This window comes from Amborella trichopoda, chromosome 9 (assembly GCF_054954075.1).
Source record: "Amborella trichopoda isolate Santa Cruz 75 chromosome 9, AtrichopodaSantaCruz75HAP2 v2.0, whole genome shotgun sequence".
Taxonomy (NCBI): Eukaryota; Viridiplantae; Streptophyta; class Magnoliopsida; order Amborellales; family Amborellaceae; genus Amborella; species Amborella trichopoda.
The window spans coordinates 52,856,377-52,882,824 of record NC_142344.1 but is presented as its reverse complement, the minus strand read 5'-3'; the positions used below and the strand labels follow the sequence as shown (position 1 = coordinate 52,882,824).

The following is a 26,448-nucleotide window of genomic DNA, read 5'->3' as shown; positions in this document are numbered from 1 at the left end:
TATGCATAGGGCTGACAATGGGCCAGGCAGCCCGTCCTGCCCAACCCTTAAAAAAGAGGGTTTGGGCTGCAAATTGTGGCTTGATGGCCGGGCTAGAATCAATGCTGGTCTGGTTTGGCGCAGACCAGTCCTCTTTCTTGTTTTTTCTTTTATTTTTTCTTAATTTACTTTTGGCCTTGCACGGTAGGGCCAAGGTAGCCCCGGGTTAACCTAATGGCGTCACGGGGTGGGCCCGTCCGGGTTAAGCCTGCCCATTTCTACGCTTTCTTATGCGCCCCCTAACCCATAAACCATTTTTCCAATATAAAATCCCCAATTTGTTTTTAAGAATAGTGGTTACCCCATTTATTTTGGTAAGGGCCCATCATCTATGCTGTGTCTTAGGTAGTGTTGCAATAAAGTAGCAAGGACTACGTTGGCTTTGTGAATCATTCATCTAATGTGAGCTGGCCTTGGTACAATGCTCAAGTAAAAGTGTGAGTTGGAAAAGGATTACATCATTCTTGGGCAGTGTTTTAAAAACGGCGAGTCGAACCGGACTCGTCTGGTTCGATTCGGGAATCGGCACAGTCCGTACCGGTTCCAGTATTTTACATGGAATCGCCCGATTTCAGAGAGAATTGGGCGATTCTGTACAATGAATCGCCGATTCACTGTACCGAATCGGCAAGTCCCATGAAGAACACGGGCTGCACGGTGTTCTTCACAAGTTTTCTCAAATTTTTTCTTTTTTTTTATCAATTTTCTTCTTTTTTTTGCTATGTGATCGAATATTCAGGCTTTATGCAGCTTTTTTCAGCCTTTTCATGCATTAAATGGTGGAAAAATTTCGTGTTTTTGGATCTTGAAAGTTGCGGGTTTTAAGGTTTCCGCTTTTCATTTTGTTTCATGCCAAATAGGGCATGAATCTGTGAAAAGTTTGAGGCATATTGATCGTAAATGTGTTCATTAGAAATTTCTGTTACGAATTTGTGATTATCTTTGAGAAAAACAGATTAATTTGGAGATTGAAGCCACGGTTCACAAAACCAAGAAAGAACTCTGCGTTTTTTTTTTTTCCACCATTTGATCAATTTCAATTCATATTTTGAAAATAATCAATTAAATTTGTAGGGTTTTAAATCTTTATCGTGTCTTTTATCATTTACCATATTCAATTTTATTTAATTTACTCAATTACAACCTGAGTTTTTAGAAGAACACAGTGATGTCTATGGAAAAAAAAATCCTGCTGCTTTTTTTTTTTTTTCCGCGTTTCGATCTATTGTTCACGATATATTACAAATAATGTGTTAGATTTCTAGGGTTTTGAATCGTTATAGTCTTGTTTATAATCATATGTATTCAATTTGATCTGATTTATTCAATTTGAGCTTCATTTTTTAGATTCAATGACTGTTGTCTGTGAAGAACTGCGTTTTTTTTTTTTTTGCTCAATTTAATCGATTTCATTTGATTTATTGATGATAATGTGTTCATAACTTAGGGTTTTGATTCCTTATAGTGTTGTTTATCAAAACATGTACTCAATTGGATGCAATTTATTCGTTTGGAGGTGGATTTTTGAGTTGAAATGGCTAATATAAGGTGGCTCTGTGAATAACAGATTTTTTTTTTATTTTTTTATATTTTTTTTAATCCATCATCGAATTTTTAAAAAATTTGCGATTTTTCGAAAAGATGTGAAAATCGCGACAAGGTTTTGATTATCGTGGGGTATTAAACCATATTTTTAATTTTTATTGTTTGAGTTTGCTGTACTTTTTTTTTATTTTATCCATTATCGACTTTTTTGAAAAATGATTATTTTCTTAAAAGATGTGAAAATCGTGACCAAGTTTTGATTATCATGAGGTATTAAACCATATTTTTAATTTTTATTGTTAAATTTTTTGTTGAAAAAATTGTATGTTGATAGATGATTTATGCAAAAAAATGCATGTTATTATATTTTTAATGCAAAACTGTATTTTTTTTAATTCGTTGTTAATGCATTTTTGAGTTGGAATGACTAATGTTAGGTGGCTCTATGAAGAATTGTTTTTTTTTGTTTTTTTTTTTTAGTACGTGATCGATTTTTTTTGAAAAATCGTGAATTTTCGAAAAGATGTGAAAATAGTGACCAGGTTTTGATTATCATGAGGTATTAAACCATATTTTTAATTTTTATTGTTAACGTTTTGTTGAAAAAATTGCATGTTGATAGAATATTTATGCAAAAACATACATGTTATTATATTTCTAATGCAAAACTGTATTATATTTTTAATTTAGTTTTGCATTACAAATGTATTTTCAATTTTTAAAAATTTTGAACACAAAAAATACATGTTGTTAAATTGTATTCTCGTGAGGAATTAAAGTGAATATCATTGTAAAAAAATCGTGATATGTATGACAATTATACTATCTTGCATTTTTTCAATTTTATTATTAAATTTTTAATGCAAAAAATGTATGTTCTTGATAATTGAGTTGTAGAAATGACAACAAATATAACTACATGAACCACCCCAACATATTATCACTTCACATGGTGATTATTTTTCTTGTTGAACTGTTAAGTTAATTTTTAACTTTTTACAAATTAAAACAGTTGAATCATGTCAAGATCTGCAGAAGACCCTGCATGGCAACATGTGGTCAGACTTGATCCCAACAAAAAAAACAAAATTATTTATAATTACTGCCAAATAGTGATAAGTAGTGGGGTACATCGTTTCAAGCAACACTTGGCAGAGGTTAAGGGAGATGTTTCTGCATACAATAGTGGCCCTAATAATGTAAAAAAACAGATGGCGGCATTTCTTAAGGCTAACAAAGGTAAAAAAATTGTAAAACATAGGATGAATGAGGAGATAGCTAGTTTATATACGTCATCAAACAGGTCATCTAGAAGAGCAATATAATAATTACCTAGAAGAGTAATATAATAATGACCTGGAGATGGTCACAATAATGAGTTTACATGAACAATATCAGAGGGAACGTGGGTTTAGAGTGGCCGGTGGTTATGACATAGGCATGCATGGTGGGTCTAGCTCAAACATTCATAGTGGGTCTAGCTCAGACATGTATGGCGGGCCCAGCTTAGACATGCATGACGGGCCTAGGTCGAGCATGTATGGCAGGCCCAGCTCAAATATGTACGTAGGGGTTGGTGGCAGTATGTGCCAACAAGAATCAAACGTTGAAGAAATAGTTCCTAGCTTATCTAAGAGTGCCAGTATTGCAGATCATGGTCGTATAGACCATTTCTCTCAAAACCTAAGTCACAACAGATGACTCTAAAAGGCATGGTTAAAGGTACAAGAAACATGTTGAGAAGATATATTGGTATGATAAAGGGATTCCCTTTGATGCAGCCAATAGCCTATATTTTCCACCTATGGTTAGTGCAATCCAGAGAGCCGGGCCCGGGGTAAAACCCCCGACGGCATATGAGCTCAGTGGGCCAATATTAGATGAAGAGGTGGAGGTGCATCAGTACCATATATCTCCCACCATTCAGTTGGATTAAAATAAAAAAAACATTGTAAGGGCAAGAACAATTCATAAGATTAAATATATGAATGAACAAAATATTAGCTAGGGGATAACCTGGATCCATCTAAGTTAGAGAATTCCTGGCAAGTCTAGTTTTGAAGGAACCTATAGCATTCCTATACATAGCAAGCTAAAACAAATATATTTCGTTTTAGTGCATTATTCCTCACAAATATAACAACTCAATGAAGTTCTTACCCAAACGTTAAATAATACCTCTTGTATTGCTGCTACCTCTTGTACTGTTGCTACCTCTTGTACTGTGTGTGTGTGTTCAGCCGGATTTGTAGATGTAATAAATCTCCTTATTTCTTTTTCATTACTTTTAACCAATGGTTTAAAAAGCAGATCGGTAACCCAGATTGGACACCTCAAAAACTAATGCGGATCGGCAAATCAGCGATCCGGATCGGGAATCAGGTGAATCGGTAATATTAAAGCTTAAAAAAAATCCGAAAAAATTATTAAAATTCATTACAAATATTGTTTTTTAGGAATTCAATATAAAATGAGGGTACTCCATTAAGAATTTTCATTTCTTTACATGAATATGCGAATATTGATATGTTTTATCCCTGCAGGAACTAATATTTACTATTTAATTTACGTCACACAAAAGGATAAACATAGAATTATCATGGAATAAGTATATCAACATACATGGACTACAATAAAGCATACAATTAGTAACATACGATCTAAAAATAAAATGACAGACGACGTCGTTCTTCTTCTTGGTCACGCTGGTGCCATTGATTGAATTCGTTTAACAATTCATTGATTCGATCTAAAAACGAATCATCGAAATTAGCAGGCGTCTGACTATATCCAAATCCCTGAGTGTTCTGTTGTGTTTCCAATCCAAAATCCCCGAAGCTTGTCCATCCTTCATGCTCACCTACAATGTCGTGTTCATCCCAACCCTGTTGCTGTTGGGACTCGATACGTGAATAATATAGCTGGGATAGGGTGGCCTCGGAATCATCATCTCTCTCATTTTCCCTTGGAACTTCTTCCCACTCTCCCTCATTAAGTGCAATATCACCGACATCTCCGACGAATTTGTGGATACGTTGGCTGACTGCTTCCTCTTTCATATTGCTCATCACCTTCTTCAAGATCTTCCTCACCGATAGCCTCAAGGAACGCTCTCTTGTGCAATATTGTCCTCCTTTTCTACAATCCATTGGTTTGCTGTGTTTGTGACAAATATTGTGTCTGTGTCTGTCGGCCCACAGTCTTCAAGCTTCCTTCTTAGTTGTCACTCTCGGAGGTTTAAGTTGTAATAAACGTATAATAGTTTATGAAGCTTCTCCGAAGCGAGTCAATTTCTCCTAGTAGTGTGCAACCATTGGAATGTACTCCAGTTGCGCTCACAGCCAGTAGCAGAACATGTCTAGGAGAGCACCTTGATTGATATCCTCTTTAGGTGAGGTGCATCAGTACCATATATCTCCCACCATTCAGCTGTATTAAAATGCAAAAAGCATCGTAAGGGCAAGAACAATTCATAAGATTAAATATATGAATGAACAAAATATTAGCTAGGGGATAACCTGGATTCATCTTAGTTCGAGAATTCCTGGCAAGTCTAGTTCCTAAGGATCCTATAGCATCCCTATACATAGCAAGCTAAAACAAATATATTTCGTTTTAATGCATTATTCCTCACAAATATAACAACTTAATAAAGTTCTTACCCAAATATTAAATAATACCTCTTGTACTGCTGTTACCTGGTTTCGATGGCTTCTCCCTAACCTGGCAATAATGTATCTGACCCCTTCCATAATCTCTTGGGAATGTTCAGGTGTCAAATAGAAAAATTTTGGGTTGAAGAAGTAACCTGGAAAATATATCGATAGAGAAATGTCATTTAAAATTTCATAAAAAATAAATTTACAATGAAACAATATAATGATATAAAAATATATTTACCTGCATAATGAATTGGACGTCCAAATTTGGTGTTCCACCTCCGTTCTATAATCTCGATCACTTTGCTAGCAAAACTACACTTCTCCCCAATAGCTGATTTCACTCTTTCGATACCTTCATAAAGGATGCCCATGGTAGCTTTCTTGTCAACATCCACCATTCTTAACACCGTGACCAAAGGGACAGTGGCCTCTACAACATTGGAACATCGAGACTAGAACCGCCTATTTGAGACTATGTTGTTCACTTTTATACCAGTACTGGACTTCGAGAGATGGTCATTTAACCACTCTTCACAGGTAAACAATATCTTTAATGCATCTTCAGATTCTCGAATGGAGTCCACAACTAAGTAATCGGTCGCAAAGCGGGTTATGGCAAGCCTGATTATCTTTTTTTTCTTAGAGTGTTCTCTAAACAGAAATAAAATTTTAGAGTGGTTGTATATAAATCTCGACACCAACCTTGCTTCCTCTAGAGTCTCCTTCACAATTTTGATCTCACTGATATCCTTTAACATAAGATCGATGCTGTGTGCAACACACGGGATCCATACTAGATGCTTCCTCTTATCCATCAACTTGCTGTCCACAGAAACACATGCACGCGTATTGTCCGTAATAAACTGGACTACATGCTGTACCTTTTAGGGAATAGGCCAAGAAGTTTAAAAACTCCTTTTTGCTAATTTTATTCAACCAACCATCACTCATAAGAGTAATGCCTGTCCTTGACCAACTCTGTTTATATTCTTCAATGCACTTAGTAACTTCCTCCCCCTCTTCATCTAATATTGGCCCACTGAGCACATATGTCGTCGGGGGTTTTACCCTGGGCCCTGCTCTCTGGATTGCACTGACCATAGGTGGAAAATATGGGCTATTGGCTGCATCAAAGGGAATCCCTTTATCGTAGAACCATTTACCAACATATCTCCCCAACATCTTTTTTGTACCTTTAACCATGCCTTTTAAGGTCATTTGTTGTGACTTAGGCTTTGAGATAAATGGGTTTATATGACCATGACCTGCAATACTGGCATTCCTAGATAAGTTAGGAACTATTTCTTCAACGTTTAATTATTGTTGACACATACTGCCACCAACCCCTCCATACATATTTGAACTGGGCCCGCCATACATGCTCGACTTGGGCCCGCCGTGCATGTCTAAGCTGGGCCCGCCATACATGTCTAAGCTGGGCCCGTCATACATGTCTGAGCTAGACCCCACCATGCATGTCTTAGCTAGACCCACCAGGGATTCTAAACCCACGTTCTCTCTGATATTGTTCATGTAAACTCAATCTTGTGGCCATGTCCAGGTCACTATTATATTGCTCTTCTAGGTCATAATTATATTGCTCTTCTGTATCATTCCTGCTCGATAGCGTATATAAACTAGCTATCTCATCATTCATCCTATGTTTTGTAATTTTTTTACCTTTGTTAGCATTAAGAATTGCCGTCATCTGTTTTTTTACATTACTAGGGACACTACTGCATGCAGAAACATCTCCATTAACCCCTGCCAAGTGTTGCTTGAACCTATGTACCCCACTACTTATCACTCTTTGGAAGTAATTACAAATAATTTTGTCTTTTTTGTTGGGATCAACTCTGACCCCATGTTGCCATGCAGAGTCTTCTGCAGATCTTGATATGATTAAACTGTTTTAATATGTAAAAAGTTATAAATTAACCTGACTGTTCAACAAGAAAAATAATCACCATGTGTAGTGATAATATGTTGGGGTAGTTCATGTAGTCATATTTGTTGTTATTTGTTATTGTAAAATACCTCTATTAACAATAATATTTTCGTACATATCAATTACAAACATACAAGATAATATAATACAAAATGCAAGCTCCAAACATGGCTACAACTCAATTATCAAGAACATACATTTTTTGCATTAAAAAATTAATAATAAAATTGAAAAAATGCAGGATATTATAATTGTCATATATGCCACGATTTTTTAACAATGGTATTCACTTTAATTCCACACGATAATACAATTTAACAACATGTATTTTTTGCGTTCAAAATTTTAAAAATTGAAAATACATGTTTAATGCAAAACTACATAAAAAATATAATACAGTTTTGCATTAGAAATATAATAGCATGTATGTTTTTTGTATAAATATTCTATCAACATGCAATTTTTTCAACAAAAACTTTAACAATAAAAATTAAAAATATGGTTTAATACCTCATGATAATCAAAACCTGGTCACTATTTTCACATCTTTTCGAAAAATCACGATTTTTAAAATAAAATCCATCATGTACAAAAAAAAAAAACAAAAAAAAACATTTCTTCACAGAGCCACCTAACATAAGTTATTCCAACTCAAAAATGCATTAACAACAGATTAAAAAAATACAGTTTTGCATTAAAAATATAGTAACATGCATTTTTTTGCATAAATAATCTATCAACATACAAATTTTTCAACAAAAACTTTAACAATAAAAATTTAAAATATGGTTTAATACCTCATGATAATCTAAACCTTGTCACGATTTTCACATCTTTTCGGAAAATCATCATTTTTCAAAAAATTCAATCATGGATAAAAAAAAACAAAAAAGTACAGCAAATTTTCATAAAATTCGATCATGGATTACAAAAAAAAATTCGATCATGGATTACAAAAAAAAATCACAAATTTTCAAAAAATTCGATCATGGATTATGGATTACAAAAAATTCGATTATGGATTACAAAAATTCGATCATGAATTACAAAAAATTCGATCATGGATTACAAAAAATTCGATCATGGATTACAAAAAAAAAAAAAAACAAAACAAAAAATTTGATAATGGATTACAAAAAAAAAAAAAATCTATAATGGCTTAATAAAAAAAAAAAAAAAAATTGTTCTTCACAGAGCCATCTTACATCAGCCAATTTAACTAAAAAATCCACCTCCAAGCAAATAAATTACATCCAATTGAGTACATTTTCTGATAAACAACAATCAAATGAATCAAAACCCTAAATTTTAAACACATTATCATTTATAAATCAAATCAAATCGATTAAAATGAGCAAAAAAACAAAAAACACAGTTTTTCACAGACAACAGTCATTTAATCTAAAAAATGAAGCTCAAATTGAATAAATCAGATCAAATTGAGTACATCTGATTATAAACAAGACTATAACGATTAAAAACCCTAGAAATCTAACACATTAATTGTAATATATCATGAACAAAAAATCGAAAGGCGGAAAAAAAAAAAAAAACAGCAAATTTTTTTTTTCACAGATATCACTGTGTTTGTCTAAAAAATGAGGCTGTAATTGAGCAAATTAAACAAAATTGACTACGTTAAATGATAAAAAACACAATAACGATTAAAAACCCTACAAATGTAACTCATTATTTTCAAAATATGCTGTAAAATTAATCATATGGCGGAAAAAAAAAAAAACCCAAAGTTCTTACCTGGTTTCGTGACCCGAGCATTCAATCTCCAAATTACTCTGTTTTTCTCAACGATTATCACAAATTTGTAACAAAATGTTTTGATGAACAACTTTACGATCAAAATGACTACAAATATTCACAGATTCATGCCCTATTTGGCATGAAACACAAGGAATGGCGGAAACCCTAAAAACCCAACTTTCATGATAAAAAAAAACGAAATTTCTCCACCATTTAATCCGTTAAAAGGCTGAAAAAATCTGTATAAAGCCTACATATTCGATCACAGGGCAAAAAAAACAAAAAAAATGATAAAAAAATGACAAATTTTGAAGAATCCCGTGAAGAACACTGTGCAGCCCGTGTTCTTCACGGGACTTACCGATTCCATACAGTGAATCGGCGAGTCACTGTACAGAATCGCCCGATTCTCTCTAGAACCGGATGATTCCGTATTTTTTGACCGATTCGACACGTCCAGTATCGATTCACAAATCGAACCGGACTCGACGTTTTTTTAATCGCTGCTTTTAACTATGTTTTTTTGGACGTATCACTTATCTTTTTTGAGCCTTACAAAGGTAATGGGACCCGTTGTGATAGATTCTCTCGGCTGCGGAATGTACAAAAAATAAAAGCTCTTTCTCCCCCACCATGTGACTACGACTTTTGTTTTTAGTGGGTGAACCTATGGGGATATGGGCCATCATCCTTTCTTGGGTGAATCAATAGGGATTTGAGCCCTTACCTTAGTCTAAAACTTCATAATACTTTTAATTGTGATGTGAAATTTAAGTAAAGGAAACAAAGTTTGAATGGACCACCAATGCATCCTTCCATTAATTTATCAAATGCCAAAAAGTGTAATGTGCTTTGACCATTGATTTTGTCCTATATATATGTTTGGTGAAATTAAACGGGCGGTCTAGATTCAAGTTACATGGTGGATTATCTATGGTACTCATTTGTGGGGGGGACCTTTTTGCATAGTATTTGTAGATCATACATTCAAAGTTAGATCAGCTCTATAATGTTAAAAAACAAAATAATGATTTGATTGGGGAATATAGGTTGGACCCATCAATTGTTGTCCTTTAAAATATACAATAATAATATTATTTATCATACTCCACCATGAGAACCATGCGACTCTATAATGATTTAATAGGGAAGTGGGGTTTATATAAAAATTATCATCATCACAATCTTTTTTCAACTAGTTGGGGTTGGCTGTATGAATTATGGTTCGTCATTCTTTCATTATGATCATATTTTTATAAAATATTTTTTTTAAAAAAAACACTATTGTCAGCCCATAGATTGATAGAATAGTGTAAGCCCAATGACCAATATTAAATATGGGCAGCTCCAATGATCATGATTGTATTTTATATTTGAATTTATATTTTTATAAATGCAATTCACTTGAAATTTGGAGCATATATTATTTAAAAATAGTAGAATATAATAAAAATATAAAAAAAAAATTTCGTAAAAAATAAATTGATCAAAATACCTCTCAAATATTTCAAGGGCATTTTGATAAATTTTTTTTTTACAATTTATTTTTGTAATACTTTTATTAGGTGTGCTTTGATCAGAAAAGTGAATACTTCAAATTTCATGTTATTTAGATTTGTATAAAAAACATCAAAATTATATTACAAAATACAGTTGTGACTGTCAGATCAGTCCCGATTCAATCTAGACCGTTGAGCTTATACTATTCTATCAGTTGGTGGGCTGACCTTAGCTTTTTCTTTCTTGAAAATATTATAATATATATATTATATATTGGGTTCATAATTTACACTTTTAGACAATGCATAATCATCATCATCATAAATTTTTTCTAACTATTTAAAGTGGAGTGCAGTGCATAAATTATGGTCCGCTGTTCCGAACAATGTTTGATGACTACATAAATTAGGAGAAAGTTTGTTGCTTTCCCAGAGTTGGACCCCGTCTTCTATGCAGCCAAGCCCGCATATGTAAAAATGCGGGTCTCTTAATAAATTTTTTTTTTAGATAGATTTTAAGGCTTAATTTTTAAAGATATGTAATCCCTAACATGGAGATCACGAATATGAAAAATACATACTTAGCATCCATCTTTTAAGAGGGATGATTTACACTTTCTGGATCGCTGTAGAAATGCGGTCCAGCCCGTACGGGGTATTCCTCCGTTTGACTGACGCTCTGGCGGGGAAACTCAAAACTCAAAATCCGATGTTTTGCCGATTCACTGTAGCTTAAGGATAGGATTTTTTGAGGTAAAGGTTAACTGTAGTTTAAGGAAAGTCCAGCGCACAGATAGGTTTATTACCCCTCTAAGCCCTACCGGGTATGTATGTCACCTCTCTCCCATCTCCCTGTCTGATAGAAACCCTGCTGTCCGCTCGCTTTCGCCATCAAGGAACCCTACTTTGTCGTTCTGGACAGAAGGACACGCAGTACGTTCATCCATCTCTCTCTGGTCTTTGTGTTTTTGTTTGTCTCTCTCGAATTTCTGGGACTGGTTTTGCTCGGCCCATTTTTGTGGTGTCTCTCGTTATTATCGAACTTCAGTCGGTTTTTAGTCTCTCCCTATAACTTTGAGATGATTTCGGATCTCTCGACATTGTGGTGTGAGCTCTGGTTGGCCTCTTTCTAGAAATTTAGCAGGGTTTTGTTGTTAGAGTCGGTTTTGATGCAGAGAGTAACCAAATTTAATAGTACCTAAAAAAAAAGAAGAAGAAAATTTAATAGGGTTTTGTTGTTAAAGGGATTATAGGGATACCCAACTTTAACAGGGTCAAGTTTAACATTCATAGGTATCCAACTTTAACAGGGTCAAGTTTAACATTCATAGGTATCCAACTTTAACAGGGTCAAGTTTAGCATTCATAGGTTTTGTTGTCTAAGTTTCTTAACAGGGTCAAGTTGGTTGATTATGCTCGAAGAATCATTCACAGGTTTGTTGTCTAGTTTCTTATTTGTTTCTCCAAATTCTGCATTTTGTGGTCTTTTTCCATGAATGGCGTGTTCATACAGGTATTTTTTTTAAAACTTTGTTGTGGTTACTTTGTGGATTATTTGCCTCTTTTGAGGTGGGTTTCTTTTTCTTAATGAATTTTTGAGGAGGAATTTGATCGTGTTCTGGTTTGATCAGATTCTGGTTTTTAATGATCTGTTAGTAGTTGGCCACCTTGTTGATCTGAACTGTGATGTTTATTTGTGTTTTATTTCATGATTCTGGTAATTGAATTAATATTTTGTATGCTACAGACGTCCTTGTTTTTTATCCACTTATTTCTCTGTTATTTCTAGGGTTTTATTCATATGCTATTTATCTGTTTATTGTAGCTATTGCTTTGCCATTTCTGTAATTTTTCACATCTTAGGATTCCTCCATGAGGATTTTATTTAGTTTATCCATGATTTATTCATCATTATTGCTTATTTTTTCTTATGCACTTACTTTTAAATTTCTGGCATGGATAAATCGATTAGTCAATTGTTTTGTTCCACATTGTTGCTAATTATTGTTATTGCTATTATGGTAATAATTTGCTTTTTCTGATTTACAATTTCTTTGGGTAGACTATGTGGTTAAAATGAGTGGTTGGAGTGGGATTTTTTCTCCTTTCGTTTGGTTTTCAGGAGAAATTATTCTGTTAATTTCACTCTTTGGATTAGAGTTTGTTTCTTGGTCGAGTCAAGTTTATTTTCAATGACTTGTATTGAATTATGGAAATTTCCTGAGTAATTCATTGAGGTAATTTGCTTGTAATTTCTAGCTAATTTCAAAGTTAACTTTTATTTCTATTGAATACATGAGTTTCCACTCCTTTTCTGTTAAATTTTGAATTTTGGCATGTAGCTTTCATGTAATTCTCCATTGAGCTTCTCGATATTATTAGCCCGATCTCTGCCTCTCTTTGATCAACATGTTTGCTATCTATTGACTTCATTGACTCTCATTTCATCTCAAAGACAACGAGAACAACACTTAGTGGAATTGAATGTAAGAATTGTGCTTCTAATTGTGGATATGCCCTGCCGTTTTTTGTGCTCTAAATGCTCAATGAGCATTACACCTTTAAATTGTTCACTTGGGTCGCATATTTTCTCCTTTTTTATTGATAATGAAACTTTTATTTTCTATGGAGCATACACATTCTTTTTGTTGTTTGTTATTGATTTCTTTCTAATATTTTGTTTTAGTGGGTATCCTTTTCCATTGTGTGTTGAGACACATATATTACATGTGTTTTCAACCTTAACCGCAAATTTGGTAGGAAATGTGTCAGATAGTTAGTGGCAAGAAAATCTTATTCAAAATATGAATTTCACCCATCAAAACAATGGAAAAACATAATGAACGGTTAAGACAAACACTTTCCATCTTTTCCAATACCAAACATATGAAAATACCATCGCCACAAATTATCATTCCGGCTTTAAGGCTACTGATTTTCACTTTGCTCCCAGATTCTAGGAAACTCAACAGCTGGGATTTTCCCCGGGAAATTGCAGAGAAAGTTATTAGGGACTACCTTAAACATGTGAAAATATATGTGAAAATTTTTTCATGAGGAAAATATTTACCACAAAATGACACTTTTCATATGAAAAGAGCTCCCTACCTCATGAGGGTAGGGGGAGGGGGGTAGGGGGAAGAGGCCTATGGGAGGTGGCGGCAGACGCCGAGGTTGAAGGAGGAGAAGGGTTGGGGTATGATGCTGGCAGGATCGGCGGGGGTAAGAGAGAGGGAGTAGGGGGTCTAGTGAGGGTGACAGAGTAGGTGAGGAGTGAAGGGTGCTTAGCCTGGATGGGGAAAAGTCCAAGAGGGAGGAGAGGGTGGAGGGGGAAGGGGGAAAATGGTAGACGAGAGGGAGTGAAGGGGTTAGAGCGGGGGGTCAAAAAAGAGGAGGGGTGAAGATGCGGAACGGGCCAGGGGGCAGGAGGGTAGTAAGATGGGTAGGGGCTGAGCCGGAGAGGCACTTGGAGAAGTCACAGATCCGAAGTGAATGGGATTTTTTGTATCAGTCGGAAATATATCAAGGGATTGAAGGTGTGTTAGTTTTTGAAGGGAGGCCCATAACACGTTTCTATCATGGCTACCAGCTAATTGGATCTTGAGTTGGAGCAACTCCTTTAACTGTCTACAAAATTTTCCCTTTACTCTGATATGTTTCAGTGTTTCAAGTTTTTTTAATCCCTTATACTCCCCCCCACACATCCATTATAGAAAGAATTTGTTTCACAACATTTGAGCAATTTAAGCAAAATTTGTTCATGAGAAACTTGATTTTGCTTTAAGAATAGATGGGTTAGTTGTTTCAAGTAGGGTTTTAAGCCGGGAATCGCCCAATCCTAGAGGAGAATCGGGCGATTTTGAACAGTGAATCGTTTATATGACATCATAAATCACAATTCCAAATGGCTAGTGACTTCACAGGTCGACGAGTCACTAACCAAGGATATTTTGGTAATTTCGTTTAAAAGGTAGGACCGCAGGTGTACCCATTCTTTCGATCGCACTAACATTAATGCTATTGTACCAGTATTTATAGCGTTGAAACTTTATTTGATTCTTTGATGTGGGATTTGCGCCGAGTGATATAATGTTGAAAAGTTATTCAATATAAACAATTATTGTAGAAAATTGTTCAACAACGCGTGATGGGCTGCGGTGGTTATCAACTATGTTTCTTCTTGGGACGTCCCAAGCTTGAATCGGAGCTTTGGGGACGCCATTGTGCAATTTTATTTTTGTCTTTAAAAAAAAGAAAAAAAAGAAAATAATATCATTAAAAAAAAGACAAATAAAAAGAAGATAGGTTTTTACTTTTGTCTTAAAAAAAAAAAAGAAACAAAAAGAAAATACTATCATAAAAAAAAAGACAAATAAAAAGAAGATAGGTTTTTACTTTTGTCTTCAAAAATAAAAATAAAAAGAAGAAAATAATATCATAAAAAAAGAAGAAGAAGTAATACAACAAGCATTTCTTGCTAAAAAACAAAAAGACAATACATCTTCTTTTGTTCTTGTAAAAAAAAAGGTAATAAAACAAGTATTTCTTGTCAAAAAACCAAAATAAAAGGTATAAAAAATAAAAGGTACTGGCAGCATTATTTTCTTATTTTCTTGTAAAAAAATAAAAAGTAATATAACAACTAGAAAAAAAGGTAATATAACATATTTTTTTTCTTGTCAAAAATAAATAAAAGGTAATATAACAAGTATCATATTTTCTCGTCAAAAAAAAAGGTAATACAACAAGTAGTTATTGTCAATAAAACGTATTTCTTAATGCAACAAATATTTTTTAATACAAACTAGGAATAACTGATCTAATTATAATTTTTATTTTTATATTATGGCAATCTTTAACATAAATTTAGGAATATTAATTTTAAGATAGGATTCATACAAGGTTGAAATATCTCTCCGTCTCTAGCAATCTCTTCCACTAAATTTATTCTAGAAATCTAAAAAATTATATTTTTGAAAAATTGAAGTGTTATTTCAAAAATTGATGCGCATTCTAATAATTTCTATATTGATAACCAAATATTTTATTATTTATTTATTTATTTGCATTATGAATCTTGTAATGTACTATTTTTATTACAGTTGTGAATGATACATTTTAAATTAAATGATATTATAAGATAGTTTAAATTTGTTGTTATTTATATAATAAAATGTAAATCAACAATTTTCATTTCAATATATAATATTGTAGTTAGTTAGGTTGTAATAATTTTGGATTATAGTTAGTTAGGTTGTAATAATTTGGTTTTTTTTTAGCGGATTAGGGTTTTTCGCCAATTCGAGATTTTAGTGGCCATTTTTTCATCGATTTAATCCATTATTTATTGTAGTCTATGTATGATTTTATACTTTATCCATGATAAATCTATGTTTTTTGTTTTATGTGATGCAAATTTAATGGTTAACATAAGTTCATACAGGGAAAGAACATCTCAATATTCGCAAATTAATGTAATACCCGTATTTTTTATTGGATTCTTAAAAAACAACATTTATAATGAATTTTAATAAATTTTTTTGGATTTTTTTAAGGCTTAATCAGACCGATTCGGCCGATTCCCGATTCGGATCGTCGATTCACCGATCCGGATGGTTTTTGGGGTGCCCGATCCGGGGCACCGATCCGTTTTTTAAACCATTGGTTTCAAGCTTGAGATATCAGGCAATGCTTTCAAATTGCTCCCCTAGCGTCCATCACTTTTAGCTTACAAAGATTTTGCATTGACTTTGGAAGCGCTTTGATCGAGGTATTTCTCAATCCAAGGTACCTAAGAAGCTTTAAATTTCCTATTTAACTAGGTAACTCTTCAATTTTAACACCTCCCAAGTCTAATATCCTCAAATATTTCAACTTTGATAGAATAGAAGAAATGGATAAATGCAAATTATTAACAGTGCCGCCAAAAGTAAGAATAAAGTAGAAATGAGGCTTACTTGTGAGCTTTTGTAGTGTTCCATCATTCTCATTGTACTCATAATGATGGAACACTATAAAAGCTCACATGTAAGTCTCATCTCTACTCGATTCTTACTTTTAGCGGCACTGTTAATCATTTGCATTTATCCATTTCTTCTATTCTTTCAAAGTCGAAATATTTGAGGATATTAGACTTGGGAGGTGTTAAAATTGAAGAGTTACCTAGTGAAATAGGAAATTTAAAGCTTCTTAGGTACTTTGGATTGAGAAATACCTCGATCAAAGATCTTCCAAAGTCAGTGCAAAATCTTTGTAAGCTGGAAGTGTTGGACGCTAGGGGGAGCAATTTGAAAGCATTGCCTGATATCTCAAGCGTGAAACATATGACCCATCTATTCTTAAAGCAAAATCAAGTTTCTCATGAACGAATTTTGCTTAAATTGCTTAGATGTGGTGAAACAAATTCTTTCTATAATGGATGTGTGGGGGGGAGCATAAAGGGCTTAAAAAAACTTGAAACACTGAAACATATGAGAGTAAAGGGAAATTTTTGTAGACAGGGGAGTTGGTCCAACTCAAGAAACTCAAGATCCAATTAGCTTGTAGCCATGATGGAAACGTGTTATGGGCCTCCCTTAAAAAACTAACACACCTTCAATCCCTTGATATATTTCCGACTGCTACAGAAAATCACATTAACTTTGGATCTGTGACTTCTCCAAGTGCCCTTTCGGCTCATCCCCTAACCCATCTTACTAGCCTCACCAGGTTACAAAGGGAGTGGCAATGGGGTCAACGGGGGGACATGGAAAGGAATAGGTGGGTAGAAAGAGGCAGCTTGAAAGAGAGGGATAAGGGTCAGTCGGTGGGGGAGCAGAGGAGAGAGAAGGGTTGCTAAAGAAGAAAGGTCCAACGGTGTAGGGTCGTCGGTTTCACAGGCAAGGGGAGCTAACCAGTCCATGGGGGGCTGGGGAGAAGAAGGGGGGCCTCCGAGGGGTCAGGGGGCAGGTTCCGGGGCTTCGAGGGGGAGTAGAAGGAGTAGGGACTCCATAGGGGGCTGGGGAGAGGGAGGTGAGGTCGGCAAAGGCTGGGCTGAGAGAACAGGAGGTGCGGGTTCCGAGTCTTTGGGGAGAAGGGGAAAGGATCGTGACACCGTGGTGTACTGGATAAGGGAAAGGGGGGGTGGCGTCAAGGGAGGGGAGAGAGGGAAGCAAAGTCGTTAGGAGGAGAAGGGGGGGAGAAAGCAAGAAGCGGGGGGTAGAGAGAGGGGAGGGGTAAGGGTAGGGGGAGGGGTAAGGGTAGGGGGAGGGGTGGGGGAGGGGGAAGAGAGAGGAGGGAGGGAGGAGGTCGGGGAAGGGTTTGAGAGGGGGGTGGGGATCTCGAGACAAAAGGGGGGCAGTGGAGGGGAACAAGTGTCCTCAAATGGATTGGGGTTAGGGGGGAGGTGTCAAATAAGGGTTGGTGGGGTGTGTGATGATGGGAGGTGAAAAGGCCTGATAGGAGGGGAGAGAGAGAGAGGACGGCAGGAGGACCAAGTGAGGGGAAGAAAGAGGAAAGGTTAGCGAGGAGGTGACAAGGGTAAGGTGAGTTGACGAGGGAGGAAGCAAGATGGGGAGAAAGAAGAGATACTGCCTGGGGTAGGGAGACCGATAGTTGGCGGGACGGGCTATTGGGCAGGAAAGAGGGACGAGAGGGAGGGAGAGGGAGCAGGGGTGAAGAAGGTCAGACCGAGGAGGGAGGTTGGAATGATGAGGGGGGGGCGGCATGGGCAGCGACCCTGTCATGTGAATTAATGGAAGGTGGCAAAGCGGTGGATAGGGAAGCTATGAAGTTGAGGCCACGTGGCACATCGAGGAGTCGGCGGTCACGTGGGAAGGGTGGCTGGGATCTCGAGGGATGGGCTAGTGCTGCCGGTGGGGAGGCGAGGGTTGAGGTTTACTATCCTTTGGATACAGGGAGGCAGCGGAGGCTTCAGGGTTGGTACAGGGAGCGGGGGCCTGACAGGGGGTAGGGAGGGGGTGGCACCTCCCAAGCTAGTAGAGCTTCTTGGAGACGGTGGTCTTGGAGTTGGTTACGAGGCATAACCTATGCTTGGCACGAAGGAGGGAAGAAATGGGAAGTAGGCGAGGTTGGGTTCCAAGAAATAGAAATGCGGAAAAACGAGGTCTCCACCTTGAGCCAGAGAGAAGAAGGGATAAGGCTAGGGTCCAGGACTTCCAAGAGCAGTTGGGTGGAGCCAAGGTTTGAAAATCCGTCGAACCAATTTGGATTCACCCGATTCGGATTGGGTATTGTCGGAGCTGTTCCGGATCGGATATCTTAGGAGCCGTTCCGGATCTCCGGATATTTCGGGATCCAGCCAGCTCCTATAATAGGCCACCATGTGTTCAAGTTTTTGAAATTTTTCTGGAACTAATATTTTTAGGAAGATCATGGGAAGCCATGCACCCAACACGTTTCTCACACAACACCGAACACGTTTTTCCAACTGTATGAGCTATGCAATGCAATGCAAGCCAGCTCACACTCTCACCCGTGTGTGCACCTGCTCTATGCATGAGTTACATTTTATAACTCACTTTTCTTCTTAGAATCCTCGATGTGGGTTCTTTTTTCTTTACTTTTCTTCTCTCTTCTTTGGTGCTCTCTTTCTCTCTCCATTTATTTTTGGTCCATCACGCTAAGCCCCAATACCTATCCCTTTTTCACCCTATCAAGGGCTACATATTTTGTTCAAGCCCTCCTAGTTCTTTCCACATTTTCTCGCCTATCGATTAATGGGCGTTACCAACTCCTTGTTTACTTACCCAAAAAAATATGTCTAAGCCCCAGTACCTTCATCCTCTTTTTCTGGGTAATTAAACGCTTTTGCAAAAGGCTATGTTGAAGGAGTAAGCTCCTGAAATCCCTTCATCTTTGAGGCCATAATAATAATAATAATATTCAACCTTAGTAGACGAGGAAAATTTATTTTAATAAATGTTTTATTTGGAAATTGGCCTATTATGTTCTTGTAGGATCATATTGTATAACAACTTTTTGAGATAAAATTATTATTTAGGAGTTTTTCTTTTTAATTTAAAATTTTAGAATCCATTTAAGCAAGGTTTGAAAATTCACCAATTATGTTGCCAAGAGGCATTTTTTTTTAATTTTTTTAATTTTGATATCTTTATTTTCCATTTTTTATGGTAAAAATGTTTTTTTGAATTTTTTTAATGTGATAACATTACAATTTATGAGGGGTTTTATTTTTGTTTTTAATCATATGATATGGAAGTGTTTTCTAATAATTTTTAATCATGGTTATTATAAATCATAATGAATAATTATACATTGATAACCAAATCTTGTATTTTATTTACATTATAAATTATGTAATGTATTATTTTTTCTTATAGTTATTAATATGATTTTTTAAATTAGATGATATTATAAGACATTTTAGATTTAATCTTATTTGTGTAGTAAAAAAATTATAAAATAAAAACCAACAATTTCAATTTCAGTATATAATATTAGGGAAAGCTTTCTATATTCCCCCTACAACATAGAAGTTCTATCCTCCCCTTTATCCAACCATCCATTTTTGAATGGAGGGCTAAGATTGCCCCAATCACAATGTCATGTCTCTACACTATTTTATTTTTAATTTTTTTTTTTATAAACTATTTTGACACCAAATTTTGGATGTCCATTCCTCTATTAAACTGGCACTAACAAAAAATATAAAAAAAATATTTTTAATAAAATAAAATGACCAAAATACCCCTGAAAGTTTCAACGGGTATTTTGGTCATTATTTTTTATTGAAAAATTATGGTTAATATTTTTTGTAGGTGTGCTCCAATGAGAAGATGGCGCATACCAAATTTCATATTCAGAAAAATTGTATTAAAACAACTAAAAATAAAATGCTTTGAGACATTGGATCTAAGATCAAACGGTGAGTGGCTCTCTTGATAAAAAATGGATGGCTGGATGGTAGGGGGAGGATAGAACTTCTATGTTGTAGGGGGAAGTTAAAAAGCTTTCCCATAATATTATAGCTAGTTAGGTTGTCATAGTTTTGGATGAGTAAAGCGATTAATAAATTTTTGATACTTTAATGTAATACTAATTTCACTTTATATGAGAAATTATTATTGTTAATCTTATAATATGGAAGTGTTTTCTAATCTTTTTAAATTATATTTTTGTAATATTATAATACAATATTATAATTAATAATTATACAGACATCCATACAGGAAAACAACGTCTCAGTATTCACATATTTTACAAAATAATGAAAGTACATAATGCACCACTCCTAATTGCTTTTAGAAACTAAAAGAACACTATTTTTGTGATGTTTATAGTGATTTTTTGAAAATTTTTTGAGAAGAAACTTGTCGATTTGGCAGATTCTTCGATCTGACACATCGATTTACCGTTCCGACATGATTTTTGGGGTGGACGATCTGAGTTGCTAATCTATTTTTTTAAACCTTGGTTGGAGCCAAGGGGAAGGAATTCTATCAATTTCCAATGGATGGTGACGAAAGAGCTGCATGCGTGGGCGGTGCGCTTGAAGGTTACTGGAGAGCATGAGTGGAGGGGAATGTGGGAGGTGGTAACCCAGACTCTTTGTTTCCGGAAAGATTCATCGACCTTGAACCATTTGTGGAGGAGGGCAAAGGAGGCCCCTTTGAAGACCAGAGGTCCAGAAGACTGCAAGGCCCTTAGAGCACTATCTTCATAAGGGAAATTGAAGAGGATGGAGCCGACTGAGAGCTTACGACAGCCGAGCTGAGGCTTCTCCCAAAGGCGATGCCCCCACTTTGCGATGGCATGGAAATTGTCATGCCTAGGTCGGAAGGAGCCCACCTGGGATGAGCAGAGCTTGGACTGGATGGGAGACGATTTTGTAGTAGGAGTGGCAATGATAAGTGGTAGGTGTGGCGAGCGGGGTTAGGGCGGGGGAGGTAGAGGCTGACTGGTAGGAACGACCACGAGAGGGGGGGAGGAACAGAGGGAGGGGGTTTAAGGATATGAGTGTACTGGTAGTAGAGGTAAGGGAGAGGCATTGGGGGAGGCAGGGTTTAGAAGACCTCAAGGATCGCCATTAGTGAATCAGGGGAAGACGTCAAGGATCGCCATTTCCATCCCTAAAAGCACATGTTTCTTTTGGTTGTTTTTTTTTACTCCTGTTCTTCTTAACCTATTTCACCTCTTGGTTGGGGATTTTTATCATATTTTTTTTGAATTTTGAAGTTAGAATTCATTCTTCTTATGTTTCCATTTCTCATAGAAATTACCCTGTATTGTCTTTAACAACGACATAGAGTTGAGTTTTAGAATAAATTCAATTTAATGTAGTTCACCCTATAATCTTGAATTCTTGTAATTTACCCAATTCTTTGTTAGAGTTGGGTTTAGTTTTATGATCTTGCATTCCTTTCAGTGTAGTTTATGGATCTCTATACGTGCTCACTCGTACTTTTTTTTTTCTTTTATGTTTTTGAGGAGTTGTTTTTCTGAATCTATATGTTGGGTATATGTATCATGTTGTGTCTAGAAACTTTACCGTCTTTTATGCTCTAATATATTGTGTTTCTACACATATTGCTTGTACTAGTTTCTTGTGCATATATTCTTGTTAACAATTGAATTACAGATTTTTTGTCTAATTGAATGACTGAATGTTGCATCATAGAATATTTTTGCAATGTTTTTGAACTTGGAGGCCAAAGAAGGGGGGTTTGAGTTTTTATCATAATTAGGGGTGGCAATGGATCTAGTCCTGACCTGGGACCTGCCGGGTTACCCGAACGGGTCCAGGTATGCATCCAACATTTGGACTCAGTGGGTCGAGTCCGGGTCCAAAAATTGGACCCGATCCGTATCCGTAAACTGTTGGAGATGAAATACTTCAAGCCCTATTCATTTGGGTGTATTAAGGATTGTATACAATAAGAATTCATAATCATCTTTAGCTATTAAGCAACAAATAAGACGGCTTCAAATCTAATAGCGGGTTGTGACCTTGTTGCCAATAATTTGGATATATGATGGTAAAGAAAGGCCAAAAGAAAGAAGAAGCTCATGGTGAGGGTGGCAATGGACCTGACCAGACTTGGGTCTCAACGGGCTGGACCCGGGACCTAACAGGTGGGGGTATGGGTCCAACTTTTGGACCTGACGGGTCTGGTCCGGGTCTAAAACCTGGACCCGAATACATTCAGGTTCCGACCCATACCCGACCTGTTGCCATCCCTAATTATAGTCAGGCCAGGTTAGCCGTTGCATTTATTTGAATGATGGATTGATTGCTATGCATTGATAGCTTCTCATATATGTATGATAGTTGTATTGCATTACCTTTTTATAATCTATGTACATTGTTAACAATGTATATTGTCTATATGCACCGTTACAGTGTCTATGGACTGTTAATGGTGTAACTATAGCAATGTATATGGGCAATATGCATGATAGTTGTATTGCATTTATTTGAATGCTGGATTAATTGTTATGCATCATTGCTTTTTTATAATCTATGTACATTGTTAACAATGTATATTGTTCATATGCATCGTTACAGTGTATATGGACTGTTAATTGTGTAACTATAACAATTGTATATGGACAATATGCACTGTTTAACAGTGTATAGTATCCCTATAAGACTGCTAACGATCCATACAAACTTTTTTTTTTTTGAGAATGTAAGTCCATACACACTTTTAACCGTGTATAATGTCCATATTTGAACTATAATCACACTGTTAACGATGTTAAGAGTGTTTACAGGTGTATATGGATTGTTAACACTATTAATTGTGTACATGGACACTCCATACACACTATTAACAGTTTAATGGACAGTTCATACACCCTGTTTAACAATCCATATGTACTTTTAATGGTGCATATACAATGTTAATAGTGTATATTGATTGCTAATAGTGTATGTGGACTGTTAACAGTGTATGATGTATATGGACAGTTAACACTATTAACAATATATATTGTCCATGCACACTGTTGATAGTGTATGGACTGTTATTGGTCAATATACACTATTAATAATTGATATACATAGTTAACAGTGTCAAGGGACTGTTAACTGTGTAAATGGATGTATATGGACTGTTAACTGTTAACGGTTTAGATGGACAGTTAACGGTGTGTATGGACTTTTTCTACAAACAATATATATCGTTCATGCACACTGTTGATAGTGTGTATGGACTCCTACTGGTCCATGTACACTATTAATAATTGATATACACAGTTAACAGTGTTTAGGGACTGTTAACTGTGTACATGGGATGTATATGGACTGTTAACACTGTTTAACCATTTAGATAGACAATTCATAGACACTGTTAACGGTGTCTATGGACTTTTTGTGTAATTCAGTTTCTATGGACTGTTGTTATGCTGTTAATAGTTTATATACACAGTTAACAATAGGGATTAGGGACTGTTAACACTGTTAATACTGTATATGGACAGTCCACATACACTGTTGACAATATATATGGAGGTACACTGACATGAAAATTGGTATTATAAACATTCTCTCTTTTTTTTTTGTTGGACAAGTTTATTATGCGCCGAATGACACATTATTACATCCTAGTTGTCTATGGATTCAAGATTTGAAAGACAATTCGAAGCTCTGCAAATGCATTCTACCTTAGATTTATGCATTGTGGCAACAAAAATGGTGCAGATTTTAAGCTATACGAAGAATTAAAATGAACGGTCCAAAAAAGTTCAAAGTAGAGTAGTTTTACCTTTCATGTTTTACTTTATGTATTTGGCTCATGATTATGATGGTGCAGATTATTCATTTATAAACTTTTGGGGGCTTTTTGAGTACCTAGAATTATATTGTTTGTTAAATAAATTACTAGCGTAATACATTACTGGTGTAATATATTATCTGGAAATGGAATATTGTTGTTTGGGTAGCATCTGGTTGTGACTTGGAAATGTATTGCTATTGTTTGGCTACGTTTGGAAGAAATTTGAAAAATGTATTACCATACTGCATGAAAAATTTGCTTAAAATATAATTATTTTATTATAATAGTTAAATTTATTTAAGAAATTTCTTTTAGAAAGCTATAGATTTTGGTAAAAATAGTTTTATTCAAAATTACAAAAAATTTATTGTCTTTGAAATAAAAGATAATCTCAAACAAAAAGGATATAAAATTAGTACTTTAAAGCATTTAATGTAAAGATATAAATTTAGAGCATTTAATGTAAAGTAAATGATGATGACATGTGGGAGTTAAAGCCAAGGCCAAGCCACTTTATTTGAATGGGGAATTTGTGAAGAGATGGTATGCATTACCATATTGTATATTTACTCTTATGAAAAAATCTTATTTTAAAAATATTTTCATCTAAACATTGGGATTTATTTGAAAATGTCTAGAATATTTTTTAAAAAATAATATTTGAAATTGATAATACTAAATTTTAAAGTTCATATGTTCGAGTAGACCCTGAGGGGCTGTTTGGGTACCTTGAAATCTATTATAGGGAAATTGATTACAAGGAAATCTATCATTTACACCATTTAGATACGTTAGAGCAGGAAATGAATTGAGATTACTTAAGATTACCTAAGATTTCCCCAAAAATTTGTAATCCATTTCACAATGGGAGGGCGGGGAAATGGATTGCACCGTGATGAGTAATCTTACCTTAAGTGAGGCCTTGCGACAAAAATATTCTCCTTAGGTGGCAGTCATAAATAGCTCACACGATTAAAGAGCTGAGTTTGTGTTGAAGTTCACCCTTTTAAGCATCACCAACATGTTCTCTCAGGAGCTGTTCTGACGTTTGAACCATGAAATTTACTAATTTCAATTTGAAATATTATCTCATTTTTTACAATATTATAAACATTCTCAAATGAATCTTAATGTTCAGATAAAAATATTTTTAAAATGAGATTTTTTCATGAGAAAGTAAATATACAATATCGTAATGCAGACCATCTCCTCACAATTTTCCCCTTCAAATAAAGTGCCTTGGCCTTGGCTTTATCTCCCATACGTCATCATTTACTTTACATTAAATGCTCTAAAGTACTAATTTTATATCTTTTTTATTTGAAATTACCTTTAATCACAAAGACAACAAATTTTTTGTAATTTTTAATAAAACTATTTAACCAATTTATAACTTCCTAAAATAAACTTCTTAAATGAATTTAACTTTTATAATAAAATAATTATATTTTAAGCAAATTTTTGATGCGGTATTTCCACAAAATGACAGTTATGCACATTGTTCACAAAATCGCCTGATCTAACCGCTAACAGCCTGGTTAGATTGGAACCAGCCAGTAGCTGGTTTCGGTTTTGAGCGGTTAGTATTTTTAAAGAAAAATTGAAAAAAATGTATATAAATTCTCAAAAAAAAATAATTTGATTTGTAATGCATTTTTAAATATTGTTTACATTATGGTAAAGATTAAAAATTGTTTTGGTCATTAATACTCACTTTTATATTTTCCCATATGTTTTGAAAAATTTTAAAAATAACCATTGAAAAATATTAAATTGGTTAAAATCCATTTTCTTCATTAATTTTCAATTTCATATGAATGTGTTTTGTTATGCTTTTCATATTTTAATATTTTGTTTTTGTATTTTTTTTGACACTTTTTTGACAGCTTGGGACTTGCACGGTTAGAGCGGTTGAATCGGCCGGTTTACCGGTTTGGTCGGTTAAACCGCTTCCAGGTCCGTGTCCAATTAACCGTTCCGGTTTGATTTTGCAAATACTGGTAATGCATTTTTCAAATTTCTTCCAGATGTAGCCAAACAATAACAATACATTCCCAGGTTGCATTCAGATGCTACCCAAACAACAACATTCCATTTTCAGAAAATATATTACTTTAGTAATGTATTACGCTAGTAATTTATTTCACAGACAATATATTTCCAGGTACCTAAACGGCCCCTGAGGGTACATGTTGGTGATGCTCAAAATGGTAAATTTCAACACAAACTTAGCTCTTGAATCGTGGGAGCTATTTATG

The 26,448-nt window shown here is 35.1% G+C and overlaps 1 protein-coding gene across 3 annotated transcripts in view; it reads left to right on the top strand.

Moving 5' to 3' along the window:
* Positions 1–11,235: 11,235 nt before the first annotated feature.
* GSH1 (glutamate-cysteine ligase) overlaps positions 11,236–26,448 on the top strand; it is a 56,453-nt gene continuing 41,240 nt past the window's right edge. For 2 of the 3 annotated variants that reach the window (XM_088846158.1, XM_011627757.3), the window contains exon 1: positions 11,236–11,384. The gene's annotated coding sequence lies outside the window, so the exon portion shown is untranslated. Of the gene's footprint in view, positions 11,886–26,448 lie in introns of all 3 variants that reach the window. The other variant, XM_006851793.4, reaches the window with a different exon arrangement.